Here is a 19790-nt window from a genome sequence, read left to right as displayed (position 1 = left end):
GTTTTAACCCAATATTACATTTAGACCAATTATGCTTATAATAAATAAGAGTTAGTACTGTTTACGTACGTTTGTGTATTTAAGGTATTGGAGTTAAATATGTTAAGAAATATGTCACTTTTGCAAGAGAAAGAAGCAAATGTTGGTTGCTAAGAAGTTATATGGTTAAAACCTATGTTTCAAAGAGAAAAATCATTTTTAAAGCCCAGCCAAAGCTGAAAAGTCAAAGTCAACGCGGGCAGAAATAGAGCAGAAAAATCAACAGAACTTTCGCATGCCGTATCTTTGGACTCAGATCTTGGAATTGGGCCAACTATATGTCAAAACGACCATCTCAGAAATTGCTTTCTAATGGTTTAGGACTTGATCCAATCAGAGGATTAAAAGTAGATGAAAAGGCTGTTGCAGTAATTTCCAGCAAAAAACCCCTTTTTGGACTTATATAATTATGTTTTGGGCTTGATTTAATGACCCAAAATATAGCTCCAGAGCTCATGCACAAAATTGTAAACCTAGTCCTCTCCTATATAAAGAGGACTAAGGCACAACTGTAGCACTATCTCCCAATTAGATAATAAATTAGTTTTCTTCTTTAGTTTTAAAACCTAGTTATTGTTTTATTAGCCTAGCCACCGCCTCATTAATTCAATCCAAGCTATTTCTAATACAAGTGTTCTTTAATTATGTCTTCTTCTCCTTATTATTATGTCCATGATAGTCTAATGAATCATAGCTAAACCTCTATTAGAGGGGTTTGATTAAAGCTTTCATGAATACTTGATGTGTTAGTATAGAATAGTTGTAGTAAGATATTCCACTCTAAAGGGTAGTTAATTCACCATGAGAATGAGTTTCAACTGTCTCACATGCTAATTATTAGTTGGTAGAGATGCCATGAATAATTAGGGATAAAAAGACCTAATTTTTATGTGAAAACCTAAAAACTAGGGTTTCAACAACTCCATACTAGCATATTAGAGATTAATCAAGGTGTATTTCAAATCTCTCTAATTCCTTCTCATTCACATCTTCGTATTTAATTGTCATAGTATAATTTAGAATATCTTAATTAGTTATTCCCACATATTAGTCTTATTAAAAATATTGCTCTCATTGGTATTGTAGAATTGTTTAAGTTAGTGAAACTGTCACGTTCTAAGCAACTAGGAGTGGAACGAAATATTTACTCAAAGTTTATTGCATGATAATTGAGAGTAGAAACTTTGATTAAACGTAGAAAACTAGCTTTCTTATTCCTAGCATAAATAATTATTCATAGGATAGAAACATTTATTTTCATTTTATGAAACCCCGCTACACACAATTGAGTTACTGATCTCTTTAAAAACAAATTTGCCCACATATTTTTTTGCAGGTGCCGATTAGCAAAGTTGGTAAAACTTTTGGGTGATGATAACAGAAGTTTGGGGCTCGAACCCTGCCAGCATCAAAGAGTTACTTATCTAATTTAAAACAGGCTTATCAATAAAAAAAAAATATGGACTTTATTAGAAAAATTATTTGGGCCTGTATTACTATATATTAGTTATATTAGTTGGGCCTATTCTATTATTTTGAGTCTAGTTTGTTAATGGGGCTTGTTCCTACTTTGGCCATGTTACTTTTTATGTTTGAATTAAATGTGTGGCTTTTGTTTGTTGGTTTGTGGTTGGTTGCATGGGTGTATGAGGTGTCTTTACAAGAAAGTTTAAATCTAAGCCTTGTGAACAAAACTTGTCACCACCTGCTTCAAATAACACCAGGACCTGACGGTGTGACTTCAATTCTCATCTCCAGTCCTTTTGACATTACAACACCTCTAGTTAGGATAAAAAAATAAATGAAAACAAGCTTTGGTGTCTTAAACTTTAATTTGTACTGCTATCCTAAAAATTACTTATGGATATATCACAATAACCGAAACGAAACTAAAATAATCCATCAAGTTAGAATGATAGTGTTATACAAGGAAATATTGGGTTTTGTGTTGCTGAAATTCAAAGATTAATCCACTCAAGTTCTCAAAAGAAAACTTGGTAGTTAGACAACTACTTTTACATGTCTATCTAACTAGTAATTAGTAGCAAACATTGTGTTGGTATTGGAGAAGGGTCGCAGGACGAACCTATTAATTGATCGAAGAAGAGTTTGTCTTCTTCTAAATAAAAACTTTAGATGAGACAATTATACATCTACGGAACACTTACTACTTAAACGGTAAGCTGGTGTATAAGTAGACGAGCTTGGGTCAGGTAATATAATTGCTATTTTCTTTAGCTAGGAAGTATATACATTGTTGGGTAAAGTAATATAAATGAGGTTAGTTCGATAGCTTGATACTCCATATAACTGTTTGTCAAGAAATAATTAATATTATATCTGTGTTAATTATGAATTAATGTACTAATTCTTATTAGTAGTGAATCAATAATATTTTATTGAGAATATTTTGCGTTTATTTGCTCGAGAATTATCTCGAAAGATAATTCCTAAAGTGACGTACAATGTGAAATAACAATTCAAGATAAGGAATCGGTTAGTGGACATTACGTAGATAGATGCAAGAGTGAGAGGAGCCTATGCCGCCTTCCTCATCAAAATGACTTAATCCATTCCCATAAAACCTTACAGGCTAATAGGAGAACTACGACTAGCTTGATCCCTAAATGGGTACGTAGGCAGCCAGCCGGCTCAGTCGTTTTCATGGAAAAACCACCACCCCTTTTTCAGAAAGAGATCGAATCAGTTTTTTGATATATTTTGACACGTATGTGCTATAATAATTTATTTTCGCATGTGTTAGTCATGATCTGGATCTTTCCGAATTATTGATTGATTTTTGTATTGCCTGTACCTAACATGTCTATTTTGAAACTCCGTTAATCGACACACATACAAAGATTATATAAACGAAATGTAAGAATTGCTAATAAGTAGTTGAAAGAGGATGAACATGTACCTACCGTCCTACATAGATAATTGGAATATAGGTTGCTAGGCGAATACAATGCAAGCACCAAGTAATTAACATTGTTTAATTATTATATATATGCACTGACTAAGTGATTAACATTGGTCATTTGAGAATAAATGATAGAGATGTACAGATTTGTTTGATAAGTAACAACCATGCAAGCTTCCTCACCATAACTGTAGTTTCTGCTGGGATAAGAAATCTTAATTCTTTAGTTTTAAACTGATTCTTTTTAACTTGTTTTGTAATAATTTAGCTATTTTTTCATTTTCTTTAATTATGAATCAATATTAGAATGCATCAATTATTTAGAAATTTTGACGTTAATTAGCATTCAGGTGTGAAATACCAATCTAGGGTAAGAGATCGGTTTCAGGGTGCTATAGTAGAGATCTTCTTTCGTGATGTATGTTACAAGCAAGTAAATGATGTATTATCTATTTGTGGAATGTAAAAGTTTGGATAGTTGGTTTCGATCTCATTTTGATTAAATTTTAAACTGACATAATAACAATGGATACTTGTGTTAAATATGTGAACTTAGAAACGTAATCTTATGTAAAATTCAAATGAAAAAGCTCATTGGAACATTTATGTTGCACTCTACTACAATAATCTGAGCTAAGAAATCCATTGCAACATTCCTGTTTGCACTATCAGAATGTCACTGCAACATTCATATTGCACTGTTAGATATCGTTGTAGCATTTATGTTGCAATGGAGTATATATGACTGGAACATTCATGTTGCACTACCTTTTAGAGCCTACTAGAATCAAATGAACTAAAAAACCCACTGCAACATTCATGTTGCCCCTACTTTGCAGCCTACTACAGTTAACTGAACTAAGAAACCCACTGCAACATTCATGTTGCACTATCAGATATCACTGCAACATTCCTGTTGCACTCCTTGTTAGCAATTTTCGAATACGTCTTTTTAGAAGCAAAATGATTAGAATGTCCGCATGTTTGAATCATTCAGAATAATTTGCGATTTTTTCATACTGGACGTTTAATACACTAATTCATGAATTAATCAAAAATTTGTTTTTAAAAAATGCCCCATTTATGGAATCTTTTCAATTTTAGAAATGAGCTTTGAGAGAAAAAAAGAGAGCAAAGAGAACAAATCAAGTTTTGATAAACCGTTGCTAGTGTTTAGGTAGATCAAGAAGAAGACATGCATCTTTGATTGCCTGCGATTTCTTTTTCTTTCTTTAATTTTATTGCGGTTGAGAGAGAGTAGGGAGTGAGAGAGAGAATAGAAACTGGAAAGAGAAGCGAGTTGTTGAGGGATATAAGTTTTGAAAGAATGCTTGTGGGCTCATATGCTTGGTTTATCAAGCATTTCAAGCTTAGTTTAAAACAATATCTATTTAAAACAAAATCTATTAATTTAGTTTCGAATTTTTGATTTTCAAATTTTTGCAACCAAACATTGAAAACGCGTACAAATTAAACATTGCATAATTATTGTATTGTGAATTTTTGATCCAATATTTGACCGTACTATTTTTTCGAGTCATCAAATAATTCTTAAATTTTCCCTTATAGTATTTTTGCCGTATCCCGAATTGCTAACAAGAGTTGCACTGTTATGCAGCTTGCTACAATCAACTTAATTAAGAAATCCACTGCAAATATTCATGTTGCAGTCGAGTATATCAGTGCAACAAAACAGAAATATAAAGAGTCAGACAAAAGTGACCCCAAGTGAACTTTATAGAGTAATTTCACCACTTCCTCATTACATCAACTCACATATAAAATGAATACTGTTACAACCACTTTACCGCGAATCTCGCTAATCTCTAACTTCACTCACATTCACTTTATATTTTGGATCGGCTGCACCAATTCGGTTGCCTACGTACCCATCTCGGGATCAAGCCGCCGTAGTTCACCTCTCTCTCCTCACCCTTCTATGCCTCCATTCATTGCCCTCCTCTTTTCTTCCTCATTCCTTTTCTTTTTATATCCCTCTCTTAGGTTTTACTCATGGGACATAGTATGGTCCTGGGCCTATTCTCTGGGCCCAATACATACTATGGTATGGGCCTTATCTCTTGGGCCAGTACTTATGTGATGCATTCCTGAATATGGCTACTACATTTGCCCCCTCTCGGGTTCGGCGACGATGACGACGGCGGACCCGAGAAGTCTTCGAACTTCCTTGTCCCTCTCTTTGAACTCTAGATATCCACAGTATCCTGTGACTGTACGTAGTCTTCTCCTCCTTAGGACATTTCGTATCCATGTACTCAAGCTCTTTGGACCGTATGTCTGCGTGAAGTACTCAATCCATCGGGTTCTTGTTCATATACCCCATTAACGTATCCCCAAAGGATCTCATCCCTTCGCTCTCTCCCTTCAACTCGATACAATGCCCACAATGTGTCTCAACCCAGCCATAAGCTCTCCTTCATAGAACTCACTACTATGTCCACGGAGTGTCTCACCTCAGCCAACATCTCTCTTTCCGAAAACTTGCCACTATGTCCGCGAAGTGTCTCAGCCCTGTCATAATCTCTCCTTCACATAACTCACTTCTATTCCGTAGAGTGTCTCACCCTTTCATTTCCCTTTCATAGGACTCAACTATCTCATCCCCTTCACTCTCTCTTTTCAACTCAATACAATGCCCACGATGTGTCTCAACCCAACCATCACCTCTCACATAGAACTCCCTACTATCTCAGCGGTATGCCTCCCCCAGCCACCTGCTCTCTTTCTCGGAACTCACTGCCCTGTCTGCGGAGTGTATCACCTCAGCCACCATCTCTCTTTCAGAGAACTCACCACTATGTCCGCAGAGTGTCTCAGACCTGTCATAAGCTCTCTTTCACATAACTTCACTACTATATCTGCGAGAGTCTCACCCTTTCATTTCCCTTTCAGAAGAACTCCTGCCTCTCATCCCTTCGCTCTCTCTCTTCAACTCAATACCATGCCCACAATGTGTCTCAACCCAGCCAACACCTCTCACATAGAACTCACTACCATATCGGTGGTATGCCTCCCCGACCACTGCTTCTCTCCTTCCGGAACTCATCGCCCTGCAAGGAGTGTATCACCTCAGCCACCATCTCTCCTTCAGAGAACTCACCACTATGTCTGCGGAGTGTCTCAGCCCTGTCATAAGCTCTCCTTCACATAACTCACTACTATATCCGCAGAGTGTCTCACCCTTTCATTTCCCTTTCGTAGAACTCGGTATCTCATCCCCGCCCGCTCTCTCTCTTCAACTCAATACCATGCCCACGATGTGTCTCAACCCGGCCCAACACCTCTCACATAGAACTCACTACCATATCGGTGCGCTCCCCCCCACCTGCTCTCATTCTCGAACTCAGCGCGCCCTGCAGCAGAGTGTATCACCTTAGCCACCATCTCTCCTTCAGAGGACTCACCACTATGTCCGCGGATTGTCTCGTCCCCTGCATTTCTCCTTCTCATAACTCACTACAATGTCCGCGGAGGGTCTCGCTTGACCATAAGCTCTCATTCATAGAAATCTCTATCATGTCCGCGGAGTGTCTCACCCTTTCATTTCCCTTTCGTAGGACTCAACATTGTATCCGCCAAGGGTCTCATCCCCCTTGCACTTACTCATGGAATTCGATATACCGCATGCGCAAAGGGCCTCCTCCCCTCTATTTCTCTTTTGTAGAATTCAATAGTATTGTTCCTTCTGGAACTCCGGCACGCGGAGGGCTCATCCCCCTCCCCCCACTGTCTCTACTCTGAAGTGGAGTCTATTGAGGGGCCACTCTGTTTGCCCCCAAGTCTGATTGGGATCTCATGTCCGCAGATGGCTCATCCCCCGCTATCTCCGTTGCGGGTGGAGTCTGATGAGGGGCAACTCTGCTTACCCCCAGGTTTGACTCGGATCTCATGTCCGCGGAGGGCTCATCCCCCGTTGTCTCTGCTCTGGAGTGGAAAGTCGGATGAGGGGCAACTCAACTTGCTCCCAGGTTTGACTCGGATCTCATGTCCGCAGAGGGCTCATCCCCCCTGCTATCTCTGCTCTGGAGTGAAGTTTGATGAGGGGTAACTCTGCTTGCCCCCAGGTTTGACTCGGATCTCATGTCCGCGGAGGGCTCATCCCCCCCGTTGTTCAGATCTCATGTCCGCATATCTCTTGCATCTCCGACCTGCAGCTCAACCAGGCTCTGGGGCTACTCTCTTTGACCTGCCTGTCTCTTTGCCTTTCTCCGTCCCGCGGCTCATCCCTCCTCCGGGCTCATTTCGAGCTCTCGCTGTTGGGGCTCTCATTGCCTCATGTATCTCTAGCAGCATCTCCGGTCCACGGAGGGCTCATCCCCTCCGCTGGGCTCGACCGGGTTGTCGCCCGGTTGGGGCTCTCTCATTGCCCCATGTATCTCTAGCATCTCGATCCAGCGGAGGGCTCATCCCACTCCGCGGGCTCGCTCGGGCTCTCGCCTGTTGGGGCTCTCTCATTGCCCCATGTATCTCTAGCATCTCTGATCTGCGGAGGGCTCATCCCACTCCGCGGGCTCGCTCGGGCTCTCGCCGGTTGGGGCTCTCTCATTGTCCCATGTATCTCTAGCATCTCTGATCCGCGGAGGGCTCATCCCACTCCGCGGGCTTGCTCGGGCTCTCGCCGGTTGGGGCTCTCTCATTGCCCCAAGGCTTGACTCGGATCTCATGTCCGCATATCCTATCTCGCTTGAGGCTTCGGACACGCCGGACCATGACAGCTCTGCCTGCCCCACACGCGCTGTTTGGACACGAGGGTCCGCGGAGGGCTCATCCCCCCCGCACTCATTCGGATAGTCCCACGACATATCCGCGAAGAGTCTTCTCGAACCCCTCCGCTCTCCTTCGGAATGCTTATCCGGGAACAACTTAGCCTGCCCCATGTTTGATTCGGACAAGAGGGTCCATGACAGCTCTGCCTGCCCCACACGCGCTTTTTGAACACGAGGGTCTGTATCCTATCCCGCTCGAGGCTTCGAACACGCTGGTCCGGGACAGCTCTGCCTGCCCCACACGCGCTGTTTGGACATGAAGGTCTACGGATCCTATCCCGCTCGAGGCTTCGGACCTGATGGTCCCGGACAACTCAGCCTGCCCCATGTTTGATTCGGACACGAGGGTCCGCGGAGGGCTCGTCCCCCCGTACTCATCCGCTTAATTGGGCTTCATTGTTCCTCATGGGATATAATATCTCCTTTGCATGTGGGTCTTTCTTAGCTTTCTGAGTTCCTCAAATCTGGCGAGCAACTACATATGTGTATTTCCTAAGAGCAGTTCCGTACTCAAGGCCTCTGAAGGCTACACTTGCCTTTCTATTCATTCTGCTCATACTTCGTGAAGAACGTGACACATCTGAGTCTGATGCCTGAGGCTTCATTTCAGTGCCTTGTCTCTTTGAACTAACATGAGCAAGGTCTTCTGATCTCTCCCTGATGTCCATCTCGAAGCGAATCAAGGAACGCCCCGACATCCTGAGAGCTCTATGGTAATACATCATGCCTTTTACAGTACGAGCAATGTCTGGTCTCTGTACGATGCCCAGAAGCGGAGATCTTTTAGCTTGTTATTCCCTATTTCATTTTCATACACCGTGCCCACTCTGCGCATCCTCTCTAAGAAATTTATCCACTCATCATCGTCAATTTTCTGCCGATAGAACAGTGTAGAGACACCATCTTCACTCTCAGTTCGCAGCTGTTCTTTGTTATACAAAACTTCTTTGTTATAGTAAGGAGTAAGGACACTGAAAGCCATCATTTTTTCAACTTGGGGAGCATGGGGTATATTCACAAACAAGGAGTTGCTGAAGAAAGCAACATGGCGTCTTGACTCCAGATTAATTGGGACGTTGACCCTAGAGTCCCTGGATGTTAGACTTATACGCACATGATGAACCTGGCGGTAGAAGGTAGCATTTTCAATGTTGGGCAACTTGATGGAATTCTCAAAAAGCCAACTGGAGTTAGTAGCTGGACTCAGAGGTGCTAAACCATCTTCTTTTAGTTGTTCTGACGTCCTCTTCACCTTGGGAAATCTTCGAATCAAAACCTCGTACAAGGCCTGCAGTGTGTTCACCAACTTGTTGAGATATTTCTTAGGCTTATCCAGGAAATCCACAAGGGATATTAACTTCGCATGAATCTGTTGCACTGCAATCGTTTTGTAGATTTCCGTGAACTTCTGAATCCGAATTGAGTAATCTATCTCCGCAAAAAGGTTGCAAAAAACTGAAACCTTAGCCTCAACTGTTGGATGTTCCGAATCTCACCCAAATGGTCAAATAACCCACCAACGATCCAACCAACGAAGAGAATATTGAGTACCATCTCTATATATCCACAAGGCAAATCAAAAGCACTGGAAGCCATAACAGCCCGACCGCCAATCTGTTAGTGATACCAAATAACTCAAGCCAATCATAATCTATTCTTTTAAGCTTCCATATAGCCTTCAGTTCACTCCTGGGCATAATCTGGAAGTAGAAACTGAAACTAAACTTCGCGGCAAGAATGAGAATCCAGAAAACTGAGTGCTCCATGCTGTCAACAATCCCTTCATTAAGGCCACGACCAACAAAAATTCGCGTCTCGGTTACGACATTAAAGATTCTCCAATTAGTTTCCTCGAGAAAGTTCTGCACCCAAGGTAGAACCAATAGAACCTTCGCTAGTAGTACCTGCGGGAGGAGATATACAGGCGCTGCAATAAGGAAAACCTTTTGCATTACTTCTGCTTTGCTAGACCCTCTCCAAACCAGTCCATATATAACAACAAAGGTAGCTGTCCATACTGCAGCAACAACACTCTTTAGCACCATCCTCAGGCCAAGCCGCCTTGTCTCGCTTGAAACCAATCCATACTGAGTGAAAAAATCTAGTAAGGATTGAAACAATCTAAGTCCTGCCCTAGTGATAAACACACTTAGTACCCGAAACCGGGTGTCACGATTTCTCAAAACTTGCCACGGATAAGCCCACTTTGACTCTTCCGCCCCCACAACTATAATTGCAGCTTGAAGAAACAATAAATGCCTAATCCATAGTCGATCAAAGCTCCTAAACACATTCAAAAATGACCTCTGCTCAACAAAACCTGTCTTACCAACACCCTTTCGCTTCCCTTTAGTCACCTAAGAACTAGCATATACATAGTCATCCGAAAGGCCCAAGCTCGAGACCAGGCCCAATTTGCCAAGATCTGAAATGGGTCCAAACCGACCCATTTCCCCATCTTCTCCACCCATCTCTCCACTCACCACCGTGGGATCGACCGATTCATTCACCACCACCAACAACGAGCGTAATCTTACGCTACCGTTCACATCAACTATTTAACTTGTGAATGACATGATACAACAATGGGATGTAACATACTTGCACCAGTATGATCTCTCGGACTAGTGAACCCAACATAGTCATCCAAGCTTCACTCTTGATTCCCACCACCGTCTTCTTTAATTACTTTCGAACTACCCTCTCCTCTTCTCTCAGGCCATTAAGTGGTCCGGATGTGAGACTTCGGTTATTCATGCTCTTTGTGCTCTTGAGGAAAGTAGTACAAAAGGTGCCGACTTGAGGCAAGGAAACAAGCGGACTAAAGAGCGGCATGCCCGCATTTCGAGTTTATACTCTTCTTAGTTCTTGACCGATCTTGAAGCTCTTTCACAATCTTCATTTCTTCAGCAAGAATAGGTGCCCCTCCATTCATCACCACCCCACCTATTGCTTTGCTCTTCTCCTCCAAAGTAAACATGTTTCCTTTCTCTATTACCCCAAACTATATTATATCAAAACAGAGAAACCCATCTTTCTAAGTCTTAAAGCACTCAAACTCAACACCCCATATTAAAACCCGCTATACTCAACTTCAAACACAACATCCCCACATCTCAAAATCTAATCTTTCTTCAAAACTCAACCGCCCCACTTCCAAAAACCTTATCTTTTAGCTCAAAACATCACCACTCTCTCTCTCAGAGTAACATTTAAGAAACCAAAATAGAGGAACGAAATAACAGAAAATGGTCAAAGCTCGAGTGTTTTTTGTAAGAATGGAGAGAAAACTTATATGTTTAAAACTTTTCTGTCCCCCAGGACGAGCCATTTATTTACAACCACTTTACCCTTGAATCTCGCCAATCTCTAACTTTACTCACATTCACTCTATATTTTGGATCGGTTTGCACCAATTCGGTTGCCTCACGTACTCATCTCGGGGATCAAGCACCGTAGTTCACCTCTCTCTCTCACCCCTTCTATGTCTCCATTCATTGCCCTCCTCTTTTCTTCCTCATTCCTTTTCTTTTTATATCCCTCTCTTAGGTTTTACTCATGGGACATAGTATGGTCCTGGGCCTATTCTCTGGGCCAAATACATACTATGGTATGAGCCTTATCTCTTGGGCCAGTACTTATGTGATGCATTCCTGAATATGGCTACTACAAATACATCATCTCAATGCGCCCATACACCGTGCCTATGTTCTTCACTTCTTTTATTTTAAGCCAACATTGTATCTTTAAGTTAGGTGGTTGTATTGTCGTCTCCGCAACTACTTCATTGGAACACAACATTTTTTGAATCTTCAACCGAATCACAAATTAAACAACTCCATACTACTATGTCCTTTTGCATGGCCAAAACAGACAAGCACTGCAACTCTTTTGTCTCTTCAATTGCCTGTCCTCCTGTGTACGTGTTTAGCCACTTCCTATCGAGAAGAAATAAAAATCACACGCCACGAGACGTAAGGTAAGATCAGCTTAATTACGAAAAGTATATCGTTCAGAGTAACTATAGAGTCCGAGTGTCCAACCCAATTCGTACGCTAATTTAAGTGTTACTCTGACATGTACTGATGTACACAACTTCAAGAATGTCGTTGTCCATACTCCATAATTCTCCATATCCTGCAAATAAGAAGCCAATATATCAAACACAAGAAATAATCATACCTGAAAAAAACAATAAACATCGATAATTAGCAAAACCAAAACTTGTTAGTAAATCAAACCAAATCGACACGATAAGTAGAATGCAACGTCAAGGTTCAAGTGTTCAACTCAAGTTAACGGTGCCACATTCATGCTGCACTTTAACAAAATTTTAGATTTAAAATGTGAGAACTCCAAAAACAATAGTCTACTTAAGGGCTATTTGTTTTTGCCTCTTATAAGACATGAAAGTCTTATAACCTCTTATAATATGTGGACCAGTAATTTTGGACATTTTTTTTATTTGTTTTTTTGCCTCTTATAAAAGACATTATACTAGAAATGTCTTATAAGAAGCTCCAATTCTATAAGTATCAAAATTGGACGCCACCATCACCACCACCACCACTACTACCAAACTATTAAAACCACCGCCGCTGCCACTACCAAGCTATTAAAACCGCCGCCGCCGCCATTACCACCACCTCCACCACTGTACTATTAAGACCACCGCTACTACTATTGCCACTACCATCACTACCATCACTATGCTATTAAGACCAATACCATTACCTCCACTACCACCACCACCATCACCACCATATTATTAAGGCCACTACCACCACCACCGCTGCCGCCGCTACTACCACCACCGCCACCACCTTGCTATTAAGGTAATTTTCTAAAATCGATATTCTAATTATTAAAATTGATTTGAAATCGAAAATTAAATTATTCGTTTGTTTCAAATTAATCTATTAAAGTTAAATGTGATGTAAAGTAGGGTTATATTTGTTAAATAACCATTTATAGGATGTTGTGTATTTATTTTTTATATTTTTACAAGTGTTTATAAGAAGAACTTAAAATGAAAAACAAATCACTTTATAAAAATCATTTTATAAGACCCTCTTATAATTTAACCCAAAAAAACAAATAGCCTCTTAATATAACTACAAAAAACTGAAAGACAACACCCAATTAATTACCTTAAATAAATGTCAACTATATTAGATCCACGAGATTCAGAGTAACCAGTTAAAAATGAGGGTTGGAGGCCCAATTTCTTGAAACCAGATTATATAAGGCAAGATTTAAGAAAAGATTATGTTACACTCTAAAATTGACTAAACGCCCTAAGAAATTCTATGTCAATACTCCATTGAATAAAAGGCGCATACACTGATAAAAGGTACATTGGATAAAGGGCGCATACACTGATACACACTTTCTACCAATTCATACACACCTACTTGGCTACCTAGAATGTTTATATTGGTTGTGAAAGATTTTAGGATTTCACCTTATGACTAATGCCGTAGAGAAATATTGCTATCATCAAGCCCATTTCGTGAGAAATATTGCAAGACTAGAGCCAAATCCTAGTCAAATATAAGTTGTACAGGGCCAAAATTTCTACCATTAGGTTGTACAACTTATATTGTACAAATCCTAGCCAGTATCTACGATTCCCAAGAGAATTGGCATGCAATAAGAATTATATGCATAAATTTCTCATGTCAAAATTGTCATGATTAGAGAAACTAGCTTTGATTTAAAAGAAACCAATAACTAAAGATGAAGATAAAAATTGAATCAAAATGAAAATAGCTTTGGTTATTACTGAACAGTATCAATTACAATTTTCTTTTTCTTTTTCTCTCTCGTTCTTCTTTTTCAGATTTGTGTAATGATTTCCAATGAATGAATCTCCTCTTTTCCAGTCTTTTTATAGTACTTCTACAATAGCTTTGACCAATCAATACTTGCCGCGTGTCCATTTTCTTATTCTTTCTTCTTTTTCCCGCCTTAAACATGCAATTAGGGGTGTAATACGGGGCGGGGCGGGTCAACCGCAGGTCAAATAGTGATGGGTCGGGGCGGGGCGGGTCTAGGGGATACAAATCCAGTGGTCCCCGACGGGGCGGGTTGAAGTGTCATGTCTTAGTACCATCGCCTGGCCTGTTGGGTCAGCTTACGGGGCGGGTTTTGGGCGGGTCATCTAGGTCGAGTGGAAATTATCATTTTAATCCAATTTCACTAAAAAAAAAAACTTTCTAATTCTGTAAGTAATATATTTCTAATTCACAACATAGAGAAAAAATGGAATCAATCAATAAAAAATAAACAAAAATAAAAAAACTTGAATTTGAACCCAAAACCATATCTGTAAATTTGAAACTTATTTATCATGATTTACCATTTGTAAATTGATTATTTTCCATAGTATGATAAAATGAAGATGGGAGCGAGGATCTATGGTACAAAACAATAAAATATAAACAAAAAGAATTCGAAATTAATACAAGGATGAATGATTTATCTTCTTCAAAATTCGAAAGTTGAATTTGAACTTTTGATATTTTTCCAATGTTCAAACTTGAATATGTAAAATTGATGTTGAACTCATAAGTTTGTTTCATATCTATCAAATTCCTACAAAAGTTAAAAGAAATTATAAACAAAATACAAAAATATTAGAGTTAGTCTTGAAATTGTACGGGTCAACGGGGTTGGGTCAACGGCTTTTGACACGGTGCAGGTTGGGCGGTTTGACAGGTCAGGTTTGAGCATAGAACCTATACCCATAGCCCGACCGCATAAAAATGGTGGTGGGGTGGGGTGGGTCTATTTTCAGGTCGGTGGGGGTTTGGGTGGCGGGTGAAGACTGGGTACCCTACCGGATGATGGGTCAACGGTTTTTTTTACACTCCTACCTGTAATGTACAAACTTATTTACCAATTATCGATATATCGCCATACTCGGGCTGGAATATCGAGGTGACGATATTTGCCCACTACATCGCCCCTTCTCGAAACTTTCAAATTTTAACCCCAAAAAATTTGAATGTTTCGAGAACCAAAACAAATTTCACCCATCTCCAAATTCAAAAATTCAAGCGGTTACAACTGTGGACAACCCAGTTGCCTCGAAATTATAAACGCCGTATTTCACTTTCTCTCTCCTAACTTTTGAAACTATAAAAACCTTATTTTACTTTCTCTCTCTTCACTTTTACAAACAATCTTGCGAAAAAACCATCTAAACCCCACCACCATTAACGTCTTCAGAAAAGCTCCGTTTTGGTTGTACTTGCTGTTGCTTTCAACAAATCTCTCTGCATAATATCAGGTTAGTACCAAAAAATAACTTAACATGCTATTCCTTATTCTCATTTTAACGTTTGGTGATAATATTTTAACTGATCTCGCCATCTTCTTTTTCCAGATTATTCTACTTAGGGTTTAGGCTTTGAGTGTTTCAATATTACCTGTGTATCCTTATACTAATTAGATTTTGAATTATAATCTTTGACAGTATGGCTAGGAGAAAAACTTATGTTAACTTTATACGCACTCTCTTGAAACAATCCTGGCTTCGACGTCAAGAACGCATGCGTTTGAGACACAGTTCTTCACCTCGAACCCCGACATTACCATCTCGTGACCTCAATACGTGCTTAGTAAATAATATATTGTATACTTATACTATATATAGCGATAGTGGCTCAGATAAAGGATATAATTCTAATAAAAAATTTATTGTTTCTAGTGATACCGACATGTCGAATGAAAGTATTGAATCTGCAATTCGAGTGAACTCTTCTTCTTCAGCGTCGTCATCCCAAAGAATTGAGACTGACGAACCGGCATGGCATCCCTTGTATCTGGCTGATGGCCTACCCTGCCATCCCTTCGAGACTGTGGATTCAGACACCGATCGGGAAATTATTAACGATCAGAGCATTTGGAGTAATGGTTTGGATCCTTGTTTCTTAGAAAGACCCAATTTAGATATTGTTAAAGCTGCCTACCAAATACCAGACTATATCCAACTTCTACATTATGCTAGAAGTAAAAAAGGAGCTCGATGCCAAAGTGGCGACTAGAAAACCACCATTATTACTGTTGGGCAACTAGCTGCCGGCTTACGCCTTCCCTTATCCTACCTCGATCGAGAAGTACTGAACTATCTGACCATTTCTCCTAGCCAAGGCACAGGCAATTTCTGGAGATTGCTGTACATTTGTAATTTCTATAATTCTCACCTTGCACCCGATGCCCGATCATCCTCAAGAATTCGTCTCATCGATATCCAAAAACATTATACCTTTCTTGAATGTAATGAGAAGAACAAATATGGTACAAAAGAACCCAGTGGTTATTTTTATCCCAAAAAATGAATGAACTGTGCTGGCATTATAAGGATAAACCGAGATAGTGATTTCAGATGGCCATTATACCATATCATTGTATCTGGGCAATGGGAGTCATCCGCTTCGATTGCTGTTCTATCCTTGATACATCGTGTTTTTAATATTAGAGGTATGTTACTTTACGATACTCCCTCCCTCCTTTATCTCGGGGCTGCTATTTGACTGGTCTATCGTTGCGACTTTGTTTTAGTGCTTAAACGCACTGAGGAAGAAGTCACCGCTCGAACTGGTGTTGATAAATACGGCAATCCCAAATTGACAATCGATCTCCCGAACACCGATAATTATGTCGCTCCTCTATACTTCTTAAAAAGTACTGTCCATAGCCTGAAAAAGTATTGAAAAAATGGACTTGGAAGCTGAATTGGAGAAAGCCCATTCCCAAGTGGCTGCTTATGCTGCAAACATGGAGTACTGTGTGGACACTATGAAAAGCTTCAAGCGATTTCTTCCTGCTGATGTCATTAAGGACAAAGGGCTTGACTATGATAACGAGAGCGAGCTGCCCTCCGACATTGGCGCGCAGGATGCTAATAATGATGCTGTGGATTCTATCCCTCTAGCAAATGAGGCTTTCGAGACGGAGATATCTACTCCACCTTTTAATCCTGACTCCCTCCTTAGTACTCCTAACATTTTGGATGATCCAGACATTCGAGTTGACCTCAACACCATTCTTGAGACTAGAGATCTTGCAACAACCAAAATCAAAACCTCAAAACAGCTCTAGTTTCTTTGTAACTGTAATGTTGATACAATGGGCCTGGCCATCTATATTTCTTTAAACTCCTTTTTTGAAATATGTAACTATAGTTTTTGTGTTCTACCATCTGCTTATGTGTGTCAAATAACTTTTGATATTACTTCATATAGGCTTAACTGATGCTTATTAACATTTTTACACAGTACCATCGACATTCGATACCATTCCAACCAAAAATAGTATCGATATTTAGTAAATATCCGAAAATCAAATTTTGAGTTTCGATACCACTTCAACTAAAACAAGATCAATACTTAGTAAATATTTTGAAAATCAATTTTGAGTTTCGATACCACTCAAACCAAAAAACAATATCGATACTTAGCAATTATTTGAAAATCAATTTTGAGTTTCGATACCACTTCAACCAAAAAACAGTATCGATACTTAGTAAATATTTGAAAATCAATTTTGAGTTTCGATATCACTCCCACCAAAATAGTATCGATACTTAGCAACTATTTAAAAATCAATTTTGAGTTTCGATACCACTCCAACCAAAAATAGTATCGATACTTAGCAACTATTTGGAAATCAATTTTGAGTTTCGATACCACTCCAACCAAAAATAGTATCAATACTTAGCAACTATTTGGAAATCAATTTTGAGTTTCGATACCACTCTAACCAAAAATAGTATCGATACTTAGCAAATATTTGAAAATCAATTTTGAGTTTCGATACCACTCCAACCAAAAATAGTATCGATACTTATGTATCTTTATTTTAAAAACTGAGTTTTGATACCACTCCAACTAAAAGCAGTATTGATACTTAGTAAATATTTGAAAATCAATTTTGAGTTTCGATACCACTCCAACCAAAAATAGTATCGATACTTAGCAACTATTTGAAAATCAATTTTGAGTTTCGATACCACTCCAACCAAAAATCGTATCGATACTTAGCAACTATTTGAAAATCAATTTTGAGTTTCGATATCACTCCAACTAAAAATAGTATAGATACTTATATATCCTTATTTTAAAAACTGAGTTTCGATACCACTCCAACTAAAAGCAGTATCGACACTTACATATATATCTTTATTACTCTCTGCCATGCATTTAATATAGCAAATAAATATTCTTTTGACCAACAAAGTACTATCTAACAGGCTCAAACACCAACATTGATTGAACTAAACCATCTTATTAAAGCTTATCTAATTATCATTCAAACTTCTAACTGTCCCGCGCACAAACAACGAAGAAAAAAGCTTTTTCGTACCACCTCCTCATTTTCATGCTCGCCTACCATTAATACCCCTCTTTTTCATACTAATCAACATTAAACACTCTTGTTCGTACACACTCTTTCTACTATAAAAACTCTTTAAAACCTTGATTTTTAATATACCTCTTTCAACTTCCTTACTGATCATCTTCTAAAAAAAAACATGACTTCTACCTCCCTCTTCCTTATTATTCTGCCCATTTTTATGGTTTTACCCGATCATTCTCCTCCAGATCACTGGTCTGATTGTCATACCACCGACCTTTCTGATGATGAAGAACATACAGAAAAAGAAACTGAAGAAGAAGAAGAAAAAAAAGAAGAAGAAACTGAAGAAGAAGAAAATAAAGCCGAATATGACAATGAATGGTTGAGAGATCCACATTTCTATGACTATGCTAAAGATAGTTATGATGATGATGAAGAAATCAATAGCATTGATGATGAGGATGATGGTGAAGATGGTGATGATGAAAATGAAGATGAAGAAAAAGATGATGATAACGATGAAGATGATGATTAGTCTTGTTTCCTATATTTTAAGCTTTTACTTTGACCTATAATAGGCTGCTTAGCCTACCCTTTTCCCCTTTTTAATGAAATCTTATTGCACTATCTCTGATAGTCTCTTCCTTAATTATTAATACCTGCCTCTGCTTTCGACCTAAAAAAATTATGTCGACATTCGACATCAACATTGCATTAAAATATTATTTATAAAAACATATCTTACTTCCTCCGTATTCTGGTGTTGACCACTCAATCACCACATATTCCATATTTTCTATACTTGTATTTCTGCCCCGAACTGGATTTTATTAACCTGAACTCGCATTTCTGCCAAGAACAGGATTTTATTGACCTGGCATCGAGATGAGGGTCTACAAATCACCAGTATTTTTTTACCCGAACTTGACATTTCTGCCAAGAACTGGATTTTATTGACCTGAACTCGCATTTCTGCCAAGAACAGGATTTTGTTAACCTGGTATCGAGATGAAGATCTACAGATCACCAGGATTTTTTGACCCGAACTTGACATTTCTACCAAGAACTGGATTTTATTGACCTGAACTTGCATTTCTGCCAAGAACAGGATTTTGTTGACTTGGTATCGAGATGAGGATCTACAGATCACCAGGATTTTTTTTACCCAAATTTGATATTTCTGCCAAGAATTGGATTTTATTGATCTGAACTTGTATTTATGCAAAGAACAGGATTTTGTTGACCTGGTATCGAGATGAGAATCTATAGATCACCAAAATTTTTCTTGACCTGGTACCGAGATAAAGATCTACAGATCACCAGGCTTTTGCTTGACCTATTATCAATCATATAATTCTAGAGATACGAATATTTGTTATACATGTATAACTATTGATTTTGAGATTGACAATATCTTTATTGAATGTATAACTTTGATAACAAAAATTACATCATGATACTTGAAATATTCTTTATTGATAAAATGCTTTCAATTTGCTTACATTTTGAGGCTTTAGTAATATTACACCTTCAGCCGTTTTTAAGTAATAAGCTCCATTGATTCCAACCTTGTGAATGATATAAGGCCCATCCCAGCTTGCTGCTAGTTTGCCAGCCCTTTTTTCTTTAGTAGCTTGAGTGACCACTTTCAATACCAAGTCACCTTCCTGAAAATG

At 39.1% G+C, this 19790-nt stretch overlaps 1 pseudogene; it reads right to left on the bottom strand.

The window, feature by feature from the left end:
• Nucleotides 1-8123: 8123 nt before the first annotated feature.
• On the bottom strand, nucleotides 8124-10729 carry LOC147523818 (callose synthase 12 pseudogene; annotated as a pseudogene).
• Between the last annotated feature and the right edge of the window lie 9061 nt (nucleotides 10730-19790).

The sequence above is a fragment of the Coptis chinensis genome, chromosome 1 (assembly GCF_015680905.1).
Source record: "Coptis chinensis isolate HL-2020 chromosome 1, ASM1568090v1, whole genome shotgun sequence".
NCBI classification, from domain to species: Eukaryota; Viridiplantae; Streptophyta; class Magnoliopsida; order Ranunculales; family Ranunculaceae; genus Coptis; species Coptis chinensis.
This window is presented reverse-complemented; position numbering and strand designations above follow the sequence as displayed.